The following is a 15502-nucleotide window of genomic DNA, read 5'->3' as shown; positions in this document are numbered from 1 at the left end:
AGAGAGAGAGAGAGGGATGGGGGAGGGAGGAAAGAAGGAAATATTTTTGGGTCACCTGGCAGGTGTGCAAGCTGACCCCCTCTTTTCTTCCTCATGGGAAGGAACTCAAGTCCTCTGGTGACAGGGTGAACACTGTAGTGCCTTTCTGAGGTTGCTTACGCATCCACCATGCTTGATGGTGGGGTGTGGCCGTGCGTACACAATCAACTGAACATCCCCCGCCGCCCACAGCACCCCCTCCCACCACTGGCTACTTTCAAAAGAGGAGAGCAGGTGCCCAGCTTCCTGTGGCTGAGATGACTGGGTGGCTAGAGATGACTCAGTGACATGAGTCGTGGCTGTCTGTCACAGCCAGGATGCCTCCGAGCTCAGCAAAGGTCCTTGCCCACAACCTCATCAGAGTGCGGCCAAACAGTCCTCCCTTGAGCTCCAGGCACGCAGTCTTGGTTCCCCAACTCCCTCTGCTGGAGCCAAGCTGGGACTCTGTGCACAAAGAAGGTGTGGGAAGGGGGGGGAGGGGAGTAGTCCCCCATTGTTGGTTTTTTTAATAAATATAACAATCCCTTCTCCTTTTGTATACTGCAGCCTCCAGTCCATTACAGGCAATTTCCTGGTATCACCCAAGCTCGAAAGGCCAGATCAAAAGTACAGAGTGTCCCAGCTGCGTGGGGCTCGCTCAGGCCGAGCATTAACCACAGCCCTTGTAGATAATTTATTCCACTGGAGACACCCTAGGCCCCTCCCCGGGCGCCTGTCCTGCTGTCTCCTCCACACTGACATGTGTTCTTCTCTCCCGTGACAGAACGGGCTGCTTGGCCTTGGTTTCGCACCTGCTGGACACACCAGGCGTGAGCCCGCAATCGAGACACATGACGGCTCAGAAAGCAGAATTTTACGTCAGCAAACTGTGCTCCTTTGATTCTGTTAGAAGACCCTAAGAGGAGGGTGCTGGTGCTTGCTGCACGTAGGGGATCCAGGAATGAATTCAGGAGCCGGAACAGAGGTTCAAGAAAGAGGGGCGGGTGAGTCCCAAGATAGAACCAAAGCCAGGAAGGAGACTACAGCACAGAGAGGTGACATTGCTGACAGGTCAAGAACAATGGCCTCTAGATCTGTTAAACAGTTTACTGTACTTTTTTGTGTGTGTGTGTTTATAAAGCTACCCATATATGTACATGTATGTAGAGTTCAACGTTACTCCTCAGGAGCTGTCTGTCTTTCTGTTTGAGAGACTGTTCTTCACTTTCCTGAACCACATCATTTGGGCTGGGCTGGTTGGCCAATGAGTCTCTAGGATCTTCCTGTCTCTGTCTCCCCGATGCTGGGAATACAAGCATGTACCACTGTGCCTATACCAAGCCTTCTTCACAAGTTCTTGGGTTGGAAGTCAGGTCCCTGGGATTCTGTAGCAGGCATTTCTCCAACTTATCTCCTCAGCCCAGGAAGAACTAATTTTTCCAACCAAAGAAAATGACCAGAGATTCGGGTGGACATTTAGAAAATGGCTATGCCTGAAGACTTTTATTTTATTTTATTTTGGTTTATTTTTATTCTATTGAGACAGGGTCTTAAGTAGTCTGAGGCAGCCTTGAACGTCTGATCTTTTTTTCCCTACACCCTCAGTGCTAGAATTAGAGACATAGGTTACCACAATCACCCATGAAGGCTGTCTTTTTTTAACAGAAACAATATAACTGCCAGGTAAGGTAGTTTATGCCAGAAATCCCAGCACTGGGAAGGTCGTCAGGAAGACCGGAAAATAGCCTCCAGTATGATGCCGACATCGGTGACACAGTGTGTTCCAGGCTAGCCTGTCAAATGAGGAGGAGGAAGAAGGAAGGAAGGGGGGGAGGGAGGGAGGGAGGGAGGGAGGGAGGGAGGGAGGAAGGAAGGAAGGAAGGAAGGAAGGAAGGAAGGACGGACGGACGAACGGGAGGGAGGAAGGGAGGAAGGACGAACGGGAGGGAGGGAGGACGGATGAACAGATGGACGGAAGGAAGGACCACCACCAACAACAGCAAAACAGTATAAGAAACTAACTTTAGAGCTGAGAATGTAGCTAAGTGGCAGGATGCTTGCCCAGACTACATTAAGGCTGTGGATTCCATCCCCAGAACATGTCAGGGTGCAAAGGGGAGGAAAGAGATTTTTTTACAACATCCCGAGCATCAAGCTCCATCCAAAGCCTGCCTCTCCAGTGAGAGTCAGATGCAAGCACAAAGTTCAGCATTTGAGTCTGGGTTTGAGATTTTGAGAGTTTCAGTTTTTGCCGGTTACAGCAAGAGTCGCATCCATGAAATACAGCAGGTACCTCCTGGGTCTAGTTCTGCATGCCTGCTAACGTTTAAAACTGCACTTGTGGTACATAAAAGATTTATAATGATCTCACTCACAAATATAAATTTTGCCCCACACAGCACAGAAAGCCCTAGAAGCAGAAGCAGCGGACAGCTGAATGTGAACACGGAGCCATAAATCTGTAACACTTGCAGGCTTTGTTGTTTTCTTCACAAACTCCATCATAAATGTGACTGATTTTGATTTAATTTATGGGATTTTACGGCTAGGTCTATAAAGTCCTTTGAAAACTCAAACTTTAGAAACAACAACATGTATTTGGAATAGAAATACATCTGCCAGGTCAGGTGACCCTGACAAGACAACCTTCCACAGCCCCTGGTAATGTGGCATAACTGGGGGAGGTCCCCAAGACCACTACAGACAACTCAGAGTCCTGAAGGCTCGGGGCCACACACAGATCTACCCACTGTGCGCCAGACACAAGGTACTATGGGAGGGTTCCTGAGGGGAAGCCTTGACTTTGTTAACATGCACAAACCTGGGTTTGAGTCTAATGAGGCCTCTCTGGTCAAATGCCCACCGCATGACACTTGGGCCTTCAGATCTCCGCATCTGCTCAAATAAGGTATTTAGGGAGCCATTGATACTAACCAAGACAGCACAGATATTCCCAAGCATCAGTTCACAGCGGATTCCCTGTAACTTCATGTTGCTTCTTAGAACCTCCATTTTACACACAAGATACCCAGAGTTCATAGCTATTCCTGGCTCTTACCGCTAAAAAAACAGTGACAAGCATACCATGAGGGCAACCCAACTGGAACATTCGCTTTGTGAGTGACGCTCTTCAGTCAACAATAAACGGAAGGCTGGGTGAGGTGGTATGCCCCTACAATCCCAACACTTGGGGAACAGAAACAGGAGGGATCAGGAGTTCCAAGTCATCGCCCACCACACACGTTTGGGGTCAGTCTGGATGACAGGAGACCCTGTCTCAAAAACGTAAATAAGTAAAGCCTGGAAGATGAAAGACTCATCAGGTAGAGGTACTTGCCACCAAGTCCGAGGACCCGAGTTTGGGTCCTGGAATCCATATAGAGGAAGGAGAGAACCAACTCCTGCAAGTTAACCCCCTATTTCTACATATGCACATCATCACGTGAGCACCCACACATTTGTGTTTGCACGCGCACACATACACACACAATTGAAAGTAAATGCAAACCGGGTCTACTTCAGAAAATGGTGCACTGTTGGTGAAGGACACAGAATGACGCTGTGCCTGACTCCAATTCTAGATACAATGTACCATCTTGTTTCTCAGTGATTCATCGTAATGACCCAAAGTAAGAAGACAGAATCTGTCCCACTACTGGTCACTAGTCTACCAAAAATGTCTTCGACTCAGCCTGGTAGACCCGAGCCCCACCTGAGATTAGAACATAGCAGCCTCTGTCCCAGCATCCTAAGTGCCACATACTTTTCAGGACCATCAGGCCAATTTTCTAGGAATTTCAGAGAAGATATGTGTCATCTTCAAAATCCAAGTCTCAGCCAGGCAGTGTTGGCACACGCCTTTAATCCCAGCACTCGGGAGTAGAGGCAGGCAGATCTCTGTGAGTTTGAGGCCAGCCTGGTCTACAAGAGCTAGTTCCAGGACAGGCTCCAAAGCCACAGAGAAACCCTGTCTCAGAAAAAGAGAAAGAGAGAGAGAGGAAAGGAAAGAGAAGAAAAGAGAAGTTAAAAAAGGAAAGAGAAGAAAAGAGAAGTTAAGAAGAGAAGAGAAAAGAGAAAATCGAGTCTGTGTGTGTGTGTCCTTTGGAGTTTCTCAAAAATATTCAGAAGTTATTTTCACAAAGAGCAATTAAACCACAAGAATGCTGTTGGCTGTTACCTGGTGGAGCCTCCAGGGCACACCTGACCGTGATGATAGTTCAGGTGGAGACAGCCAGAAAGCTGCAAGGCTAGGGCTGACAGTGTGGGGCTGCATGTGAGCTGAGGGGCGAGACAAAGAGTAGGCCGAGTAGGGACACCTGGGCTGGGGACGGAGGGCTGGATGTCAAGGTAACATACTTTCTTTTGAACCACCAACCAAAGACCCAAGTCACGACACGGAGACTTAATATTAGTTATAAATGCTCGGCCTTACCTTATGCTTAGTCTGCTAGCTCTTAAAACTTCTTTTAACCTGTTCCTCTTCATCCACGTTTTTGTCTCTGGGAGAGGGTTTTTCTCTCTATGTTCTACTCCGTGTCTTGCTGCCTGGCGGCTGCCTGACCCACCCCAAACATCTTCCTCTCTCCCTCCTTCGGCCCTTCGTTCTTTTAATCTCTCTGCCTGCCAGTCTCACTTATCCCCCTCCCCACAGCCTAGCTATTGGCTGTTCAGCTTTTTATATATAGACCAATCAGGTGCCTTAGGCAGGCAAGGTGAACCAGCAATACATCTTTACATAGTTAAACAAATACAGCACAAACAGATGCAACACATCTTTACTCATTTAACGTAAAAGTCCACAAAATGTCAGGGAGAGAGTTCAAAGACCAGGGACCTTGAAACCGGCACATAGCAGAGAGGATAGGTCAGGATTCTCAGGCTGCCCTAGGCTGACCCAGTAAGTCAAAGAGGGGATGTGGCCTGCGGGTAGGATAGGGACACAAAGGCCAGGTGCTGAACATGCTAGAACTATCCTAGGGAGGTGTGTGTCTGGGGACATACTGCCACAGGGGACAAGGGGATGAAAAAAGTAACACAGAGTAGGAAAGAAAGGGGAAAGAGTCATGGATGAACCGAACAACTCACCAAGACGATGCATGCATTCTTGTGAACAAAGCCCAGATTGTCAACTTAGTCTTACATTTAACTACCGGCCCTAGAAGCAGAAAATATGCAAACAAGAATGTTAGCCCATCTCTTTGTTCTGCATACAGAGCCCAGTGAGTATACGTAAAAAAGACTCTGGAACAAATGAGGACGACATACGCTATTGGAACCTCTAGCATCAAATTTGATTTGTAGAAACAATCGCACAGTTTGTGGGTCTTGTCTTTTCTCTCAACCTAGCCCTTAGGATGTCACTCTTCTATCCCCCAGAAACTGCCTTCAATGATACTGCCTGTGAGACTGCTAACGCGGCTGAGGTTCATGTCCGCCTGTACAAAGCAAAATCCACTGAGCAAAAGGGGCTCAATGTCTTGGGCAAGGAGAGCAAAGAATAATAACTTTTCTGCTTGCAGCCTGGGAGTCCATTTCCATGCGGAACAACTTTTTCTAATAAGGTTGGCTACACGGTGAGATTTTCGTTTAGTTTTTGAATCCTCTCGGGTTATCATCTTCCTGCTGGCTCAGATGGATCCTTCATCCATGGTAGCCTTAATACCCCTGCTAATCTTAGAAGAGAAAAGCTTCAGAATCTGAAGAAGAAAGAAAGACGATGAAGTTTAACAAGCCACCAGGCTGATTGTTTGCACAATCAGAACATCAAATTGAGCTATAGTATTCTAAACCATGCTTGCGTGCCGGGAGATAATTTTCCCTTCATTTCCCACTTTATCAGAAAATTAACCTTCATTTAAAACACTGTAGTCTGAAACACTTTTATAGCTACGTTCTCTCCCCGCTGTTCCTATGAATTTGAATTTTAAATTTGCCAACCCAGTCTTTAAAAATGAAATGAGCTACGGCTGCTTTAGGGACCAGGTGTTTATGATCAAACAGACATCGGAATGTGACCCAGGTCCAAAACACAGCAACTGCCAACCGAGGGCACTATGTCTCTCTCTCTCTCTCTCTCTCTCTCTCTCTCTCTCTCTCTCTCTCTCTCTCTCTCTAACCAAATCTTGGTGGAATAAGGAGGCTGATCTGCAGAGCACCACAGATACCCTTCTGAGCCCTGTAGATACTGTCTTAACCCTGCAGCCATCGAAGCATTTGTTCAACGTGGCCCTGTGTGCAGAACTCCCAATCTGGCCCCAGACAAGCTCTTGAATCCTGCAGGATGACACACACTTGGCCATGGTACCAGTGACATTAGGTAATGCACTTGATGAACAGCCCGCCGAGGACTGATCATTCAGGACAAGCACACAGCTAGAATGGCCTTGAGTTCATCCGGGGTCACCTTGTCCTGTAACAGCCTAACAAAATACCCAGACCATAATCTCACAGACCGCCGATAGCTCTCCCAGAAATACAGCCGCCCAAATCTCTTCAAAGATCCTCAGCGGCTGTGGAGTTGTAGACACTCACATCTGGCATCCACAGTGAGGTAAGCTATGTTGTCATGGAAGCACAAGTGTCCAAGTTCTAAATACTTGGAGCCCGTGAAGGTGACTTCATTTGGAGATACAGTCCTCATGGATGACAACGAGTTAAAAGGGACCATTATTGTTAAAAAGGGGCCCTGATCCAGTAAGACGAATGTCTTTATGAGAAGAGGAAAATTTGGATGTGACTCATAGGCGAAGCGACGTGTCAGCAGAGACGGAGTAGGGTGAGGCCACTGCAGGCCAAGAGGCACCACATGTCTGTGTACACCTTCTTTATCTCATTTGCTGTGACCAAGAATGGGAGCGGGGCAGCTAAAGGAAGAAAGGAAGGCTCACAGTCTGAGGACACAGTCCATCATGGAGGGAAAACCGTGGGAGCCAGAGTATGCGGTTGGCATCCTATTGTATGAATCAACAGTAATGAAACAAAAAAGATATGGGTGCTGATGGCACTTCACCTTCCCCTGTTCCCCCATTTTATTCAGTCCAGGACCCTATAACATGGGCTGCTGCCTCCCACTGTCAGGATGACTCTTCCTCCTGGACTCTAGCTCTCTCTGGAAACTTGCTCACAGACAGACACAACTAAATGCGCTTACATTAGCGTAGACTGACCACCATGGCCAGCCAACACGGGAGCTAGACGAGACCAGGAAGGACCCTCCCCTAATCCTTCAGTGTGTAGTCCTGCTGCTGCCTTCATTTTGGAGTCTAGTCCTTCAGAGTTATGCTAGAACATCCCACGCTTGGCCCACCAGCACATCCATCTTGCTGTTCCACTCCAGATGCAGACAGGAACACCAGACTTTGAATCCTCTAGGATAGCACAGATCTAGGGCTTTGACTGAAAGTCGGGGTATAAAAGAACCCAATACCCAGAACCAGCGACTAGTCAGCAGCCCCACACTGAGGAGAATGCTGACTGTCTAGACTGGTGACTCTCGACCTTCCTAATGCCGCGATCTGTTAATACAGTCCCTCATGTGGCGACCCCCAACCTTAAAATTATTTCCATTCCTACTTCGTAACTGTAATTTTGCTACTGTTATGAATTTGAATGTAACTATCTGACATGCAGAGTACCTGATATATGACCCCTACTAGGGTCATGACCCACAGGTTGAGAACTGCTAGTCTAAGAACCTAGGCTGTAGGAAAAGCCAACTCCCTCCCCAGACTCTCAACCCCACCGCCCCAATTCCCGGCTGAAATCCTCACTCCTTGTGATAGTTCCTAAGAGTCACCTGCACAGCCAAATGTCCTGCCCCACTTGTTTCCTTTCATGTAAAATTCTTGTATCCTTTGGCCTCTACTTCTCAGAACAGGCTCCCATACTTTGCCCTGAGCTCCCAGCCCTGGAGGCACCTCTTGGGCTGCTCTGCAGGGGGGCAACAGTGTATCCTCACACCTGTCTAGGAAATAACTGTCAGAAACACCTCCAGAACCCTTCCTCTGGCCCACGGCACTACAGCTGCCAGAGGGGCTTTCAGAGAGAGACTGCACACAAGGATGTGGGTGACCGAGAACCACAGCCTTAAAGCCGCAAGTGCAAACTGCAGCCAACCATGGAAATAGCAGCTCTTTGCTTCCTCCCGTGAAAGTGCAGGGCAGGCAGGCACGAAGTGGAGCCTTCTGCCCTTCTCTGTGACTCCAGCTCTGTCTCACTCCCTTTCTCTGTAGTTGCAGCTTCACGCTTCAGCCCAGCCCCACCCTCAGCTGCCCCCACCCCCACTCAGCACAGATGGGGCTTCTGAACTCTCCCTCACTCCCCTCGGCCCCCAGAGACTCATCTCACGGGAAACACTGTTGCCTTTGAACCTTGCTGTCTCTTCTCAAGGAACTCTTCTTCGAATGTCCTCAGAACAGGGCTGCACTGGGCTTCCTACTGCCTAGCGTCTTTGTTTCCTTTCCTATTGCTGCAATAAAGTGCTCTGAGGAAAGCCACTTAAGAGAGGAAGGGTTTGTATTAGCTCACAGTTCAAGACACCATCCACCACAGTGAGGAAGTCAAGGCAGGGACAGGTGACACATGCCCCAGTCAGAAGCTGAGCAGTATTTGCATAAGTAGTTAGAGCTCCCTTTCTCCACCATCCAGGATCCCAGCCAGGGAATGGCCCCACCCTCAAGTAAGACAGGCCTTCCACATCCATCTCCCACAGACATGTCCAGAGAGCCACCTCTCAGCTGTTCTTAACTCTATCAAGTCTACAGGTACCACAACCATCATCATCACACCTCTTCACTATGGAGTCAAGCAGGCACTCTGCATCAGGTACCTGCAAACTTGCAAGGTAAGCTCATGCAGTTTCCTGGAGACAGATTCTGGTAGGCCAGCTTTCGGGAGCAGGCAAGTCTCTGGGCCATTACGAAGTGCCTCATTCAGTCTGCCTTCTGAGGACATTCTAGACCAGGAAGTTGACAAACCAAAATTATATAGACAAATCCAAGGACAAGGTGCAAAAAAAAAAAAAAAAAAAAAAAAAAAAAAAAAAAAAAAAGATAGAATTTGAGATGATATGGGTCGATGGTCTTTCTCCTCGCATCTATGGGATTACCCAACCTCAGGGGTTCAGAAGACACCCCAAAGTGCACAGTATCACAGGATGAAGCCACTACCCTCCTCCGACCCATGTTTCTAAATCAGGTCCAGTCCACCAAGCGCTCTGGTCTCCTATGAGGTGTCAGTGGAGGTGTCTTGATGCTCATCCATCAGAGAGACCCAGGCCACGGCCTTCTATAAGTCTTTCCTGCCTGGCATCCTTCTATGTACAATAAATCCCATGAAGATCCCAGACCCCGACACTGCTTCCAATATCCTTGGCTCCCAAGTTCAGTTGCAGTAGATTTATATTTGTGTTTTGCAAACACTCTGTTGATGGACACGGTGTTCTTAGCAATGTCTCTTAAGGGCCAGACCTTTAGAACCAGCAAATAACCTTGTTTGCTGCTAGCCTGTGTAGTGTTCTAGGTGGGTGTGGACACTACAGTTGAAATCACAAGCCAGCGTTCTCCTCGCAAGTGTTTATAAGTGGGCCTCAATAAAGAATACATGGAGACCACCACCACTTTTCTCTGAAAAATAACACCAGGGGCATTGGCAAGCTGGGCCCCAGCCACAAGCAGATCTGGAAAGGATGCATTTCCACAGGTGACTTCCCTTTGTGAGAAATGGAACTGGATTTTGTGTACACCAGGTCCAGGAACCAGATATGGCTTGTCTCTCCTCACCCCTGACACATCCCAGCCTCTGGTACCACACAAGACCATCCACCTTAGGCATCCACGGAGAACACATGCCCCTGGCTCTCTGATACCATAGGCTAAATGGGCTCCAGGGCTGCCTTCCTGGATAGTGGGAGCTTGCAGCTCACATCATTTTAGTCCTCAGATTTGTTTCTTCCCTCAAGGGCTTAGTTGTCCAGAATCCAGGTATGATGGTCTCTGCCAGCCTGAGATGCAGGCCACCCTGTGAGTTTCCTGTCCTTCCCTGATCCCTCCCGCAGCAAAGCAGAGGAGTCCACAACCCATCCCACCAGCTCCCCACACACAATCGTTCAGAACCCACATGCGGGACCCCAAATACACTGGAATTTATTGCATTGCCCTGTGGAGCCCCAGAGCAAACACAGGGCCACAGACTGCATGTGTATCTCTACACTCTTAGCTCCATCCTTACCAGGAGGCTGTGTCAGGGCCTGCCCTGGAGGGCACCATCATGGGAGGATCAGAGCTCAGGGCTGCGTGGTTCCTTCCATTAGGTGAACTCCCCACCCCCACACACCCTCTTCTATTTGCTGTTGAATTTAATTTGCAAGCTCCTGGTCTCACAAAAGCCACTCTCTGTTACCAGGAATTTTCCAGCTTGTTTTAGGTTCTGATCTGATTGTTGTTTTTCTCTCCCCAGAGCATCTGTATTTGGCATCAGGGTTTACTGACAACACCCTCTCAAAGCAAAGAGGACTCACTGTCTGACAGGATGTCTGTTTCAGAAAGGAAAAGGTGAATGTTTCCGTCATTGGAGGCTTTATGCTCGCCTGTAGGCTCAGGGGCTCGTGCCACAGCCAGGATGGTTGGGAGGAAAATGCTACATCTGGGACCTCACTTGACACTGATTCAGGCAGCGCCACTCCTAGAGGAAGGCCTCTGGGCTGTTCATCCAATCTCTGACCATCATCCCATGCCGCTCTGGAGTGTGGCCACCAGCAGCATCGGGTATGGTTTCTGGAACTGAGCTACCTTCATGAAGTCTGGTCTCCCTCTCAGAGTGCCATGGCCTAGACCAGCTAGTGCCAGCTAGACTCTACGTGTCGTGGGTAACGTGCTGACGGTCACACTGCTTCCAGCCGCAAGCTTTCCAGCCAAGTTGCCGAGCCAGGCTGAGGGGTGATGTCAGATGTTCCTGCCCTGAGCTGAGCTGGCTTTTGACTAGACGGTAATGTGTAACCAGAGCTCAGCTTCCCATTCTCCAAGTGGGAATCCTGGTGGAGACTGGAACCCTTCAGGAAGCTTTTACTGACTTTTTCCAGAGATACAAAAGACAGCTGACCCTACTCATTGCAGCCTACATAAGAACTAAGCAAGAGGGCTAGGATCAGATGGCTCAGGGCGAGCACTTGCCACATCTATGCATACCAGGACCTGAGTTTGATTCCCAGAACCAGCATAAAAATATCAGAACTGGCAGCGTGAATTAGCAGCCTCAGTTCTGAGGATACAGATACGTGGGAATCCCTAGGCCTTGCTGGCCAGTCAGCCTAATGGTCCTGTCAGAGAAAAGCTGTATGAGCCCTGCGGAATCACACCTCTTGTACCCTGCAATACATACTTGTACATATACACACATATATGCATCCACATACACACATACAGGCATTCACATACATGCACACACAAATACATCCACATAGGCACACACAGAGATACATACACACATATGCACATATTCATACACATCTACATCCACACACATCCATACATACATACATACATCTATGTATATATGCATGTATATACACATACAAACACATGTATATACATGTACATAACATACACACATGTAATGGTGTTCTGTAGAGCCCATCTTTTCACACACACATGTACATCCACATCTACACACATACATACATATACGTGCACATATATACACACACATGCAAACACACAGCTAAGAACGTTATGAAGAATCCATCTTCTCACACACACATACAAAAACATCCACATACACCCACACATATGTACATACACATGCACATACACACACCACACACACAAACATACACATAAACATCTGTTATGTAGCATTCTCTCACCTGCCCTTATGAGTATAGTTCTTACCCTTCATCAAGGAAGCTTCATTTTGTAGCAGGTGAAGACAGAGAGGCCCACAGCTGGTCAAATGGCAGAGAATACGTGTGTGTGTGTGTGTGTGTGTGTGTGTGTGTGTGAGTGAGTGTGTGTGAGTGTGTAGTGCTCAAACCCAATTAACCATCTGCAATTTGGGCTCAGAGGAAATCACTGAAAAGAGTGCAGGAAGATTGTAAGGTCAGAGTGAAAGAGAGAGAGAGAGTTTTCTCTAGTGGCAATTCCCACACAGGATGTTCAATTCCAAGTGCTCATCTGTGGGATATGTATATAAGAGCAATGCTAAATGAATTCAGTAGTTTGAATATACATGATATACATATGTGCGCATCTATACATACATACATGTATATGAATATACATGTAACAAAAATAATTAAAGACGAGAACATGAATTGGGGAGGGAAACACAGGAAGAATTTGAGAAGGGGAGAAGGGCAGGGGTAATTACACACACTGTTTATCTAGGAAGTTCTCAAAAGAAAAATAACTTTAGAAAAATGTAGCTTTAGTATCCATCATCTGCTTAGGTCACCAAATGGTCTTAGCAACCATTTGAAGAAAATAGCTTCTACGCTCCCCAAGATTCTATGTGGTTTTTGGAAAGACAATAAAGTATGACGCTCCCTTGAGAAACCCACACTGTGCTCCCATGCGTGCCTTATTTCTTCTCTCATCACCTCCTTTTATAATTTCTTTTAAATTTTGATTACTTTTCATGTGTTCAACATGTGCACCGCAGTGTATGTGTAACAAGTCAGAGGACAGCCTGTAGGAGTCCGTTCTCTTCCTTCCGCCGTGTGGGTCCCAGAGATTAAATGCAAGTCATCATAAGGATGGTAGCCTTTATCTACGGGGCCATCTCGCCTGCTCCACCCACTTTCTAGTAACCTTCCTAAATCTCTCTTTTTTAAAAAAAAAATGCCATTTCTGAACATGTGTGATCCACAAGCCAACTCACAGCAGCTGTGGTCCCCTGTACAAGACCTGCAGAAGGTCAGTCCAGTCAACTTCCAGCACAGGTGGAGGAGGGGAACATGGATCTTCCCCACACACACACACACACCAGTGGAAGAGGAATTTGCAGTTGATGGCTGTTGTGTGAGGAAGGCTATGGTCCCTAGTAAGTTGCCTATTCCCAAGAAGATAGTCCCAAAGCCATTCATGCATGTTCAGCACTAGTTGAATCCAGGAGGCTATTGATGATGATGATGATGATGATGATGATGATGATGATGATGATGATGGTGGTGGTGGTAGTGGTGATGATGATGATGGTCATGATGATGATGGTGTTGATGATGATGGTGTTGATGGTGGTAATGATGGTGGTGGTGGTGATGATGATGATGTTGATGATGATGGTGACAATGACATCATGAAATCATGAGGAAAATAGGTTCGTGTGTCACAGGGCAAGTTAGAGGGAGGCAGTGGGTATTAGATACAATCAAAACAAACTATATAAATGTATGTGGTTTCCAAAGAATACATTTATTTTAAAATTATTGTTTTGGATTTTTTTTTAAATAAACTAACTTCTTTGAGGACTGGCTCCTTATGGAATTCTACTCTGCTTCAAAGTCAATGATACAACTGAGTCATGGTTCCTAAAGGGTTAAGGGAATGCCTCCGGCTGCTGTGCACAGCAGTTTAGGGCTGTGCATCTCCTGCCGCCACTGAAGAATGATGAGGAGCGAGAGCTGTCCCACCCTCCTTAGTGCCTCTCTCTCTCTCACTCCCACTCTCTTGGACTATATTAAGACCAGAGGAATCCCACTACCACAGGGTTTTGTTTTTTGTTTTTCTTACTTTGTAATTTTTTAAAAAATGGATTTTTTTCGCATAATATATCCCGATTACTGCTTCCTCTTAATTCCCCCTCACCTCACCTCCCATTCAGATCCACTCCCTTTCTGTTTCTCATTAGAAAAAAAAATAAGGGATAATAATAAATATAATATTAATATAACATAATAAAAACTAACACATCTGAACTGGACCAAAAACAAAAAACAAAAACTGATGTGGGAGTGTCATATATCAATCTGTTGATTTCATTGGTTAATTAAATAAAGAAACTGCTTGCCCTGATAGGTTAAAACATAGGTGGGAGGAGTAAACAGGAGGAAGATGAGAGGAGTAAACAGAATGGAATGCTGGGAGAAAGAGGAAGTGAGCTCAGACTCTGCTCTGCTCCCGGAGAGACTCGACAGCTCTGCTCTGGAGCAGAGACGCCATGATCAGCTCTTCAGGGTAAGCGAGATAGCTCTGCTCTCAGAGCACACGCGATGAAGCTCCGACTCAGGATGGACGTAGGCTAGAATCTTCCCGGTAAGCGCACCTTGGGGTGCTTACACACATTATTAGAAATGGGCTAGTCCAGGTGCGAGAGTTAGCCAAGAAGAGGCTAGATATAATGGGCAAGCAGTGTTTAAAAGAATACAATTTGTGTGTTGTTATTTCGGGCATGAGCTAGCAGGCGACCGGGGTTCTGGGGACACAGCCCCGCCGCTCCTATTTCAACAAAAAAATGACAAAAGGAAGAGAGCCCCAGAGAAGGCACAAGGATCAGAGACCCGCTCAGGTGCACACTCAGGAGTCCCATCAAAACATGAAACTGGAATTTATAACACGAACGAAGAGGATGTGGTGCAGACCCGTGTGGGCCTTGTGCATGCTGCCTCTGACTCTCTGAGTTCATATGAGCTCTGCTCAGCTGGTTTAGAGGGTCTTGTTTCCTTGCTATCCTCCAGCCCTTCTGGCTCTTACACACATTCTGCCCCCTTACTCACAAGGTTCCCTGAGCTCTGAGGGAAAGATTTGATGGATGGAGACAATCCATTTAGGGCTCATTGTTCCAAAGTCTCTCGCTCTCAGAAAGTATCTACCTGAGTCTCTATTTGATCCCATCTGCTGCAGGAGGAAACTTCTCTGATGATGGCTGAGCAAGGCACTGATCCTTTTCCCTAGCTGGAGTACTATCATAAAAGTTTTAGTTCCTAACTTAATGTGCCATGACAGTCACTGTGTGATCAACTTCTGCGTATGAGCATTGTACAGAGAAGAAAAATGATCATATGTGCTTTAGAAAACTGGACAATTAGTGCTTTGACCTTCAACGCTACTGAATGAAGCAGGAAGCAGAGTCTTAAGACATACTTTTTCAAAAGTAAAGTCGTCCAAAGGTGAGACTTGGGGTGAGGGTTAGGTTACATGACATGGGTTTCAGGTACCACCAGAGTCTGAGATCTGGGGTGGGGTGGGTGGAGGGACTCGGGTGGGAGAAATAGTCGAAATTCATTGTATGCAAGTATGACATTCTCAAAGGATAAAATATGTATTTTAAATATAGAAACTGGGTACACTCAAATGAGGTGCCTCTATGAACAACTTCCTTATTCCCTGCTCAGAGGGAGACAGCCAGATCAGTGCCCACATGTGTTCAATAAAATCCAGTTGGAGACACAATGTTGGGTGTCATGGGCAAGGTGGTTTGCCAGCCTTCCAGAAATAGACACCACAGTGATTAAGTCTCTCCCCACACCTACTCTTCATGGATAAGCTATCAC

The 15502-nt window shown here is 47.1% G+C and overlaps 1 long non-coding RNA gene across 1 annotated transcript in view; it reads right to left on the bottom strand.

Annotated features, from left to right (window-relative positions):
* LOC126501332 (uncharacterized) overlaps positions 1-5166 on the bottom strand; it is a 112839-nt gene extending 107673 nt beyond the window's left edge. Inside the window, exon 1 of the long non-coding RNA XR_007591645.1 lies at positions 5104-5166. This is a non-coding gene — a long non-coding RNA (uncharacterized lncRNA). The remainder of the gene's footprint in view (positions 1-5103) is intronic.
* Positions 5167-15502: the final 10336 nt, after the last annotated feature.

The sequence above is a fragment of the Alexandromys fortis genome, unplaced genomic scaffold (genome assembly GCF_014885135.2).
Source record: "Alexandromys fortis isolate MF-2015 unplaced genomic scaffold, M_Fortis_MF-2015_v1.1 scaffold_30, whole genome shotgun sequence".
NCBI lineage: Eukaryota > Metazoa > Chordata > Mammalia > Rodentia > Cricetidae > Alexandromys > Alexandromys fortis.
Note: the sequence above shows the minus strand (reverse complement) of the source record. Positions and strands in the feature narration are given on the sequence as shown.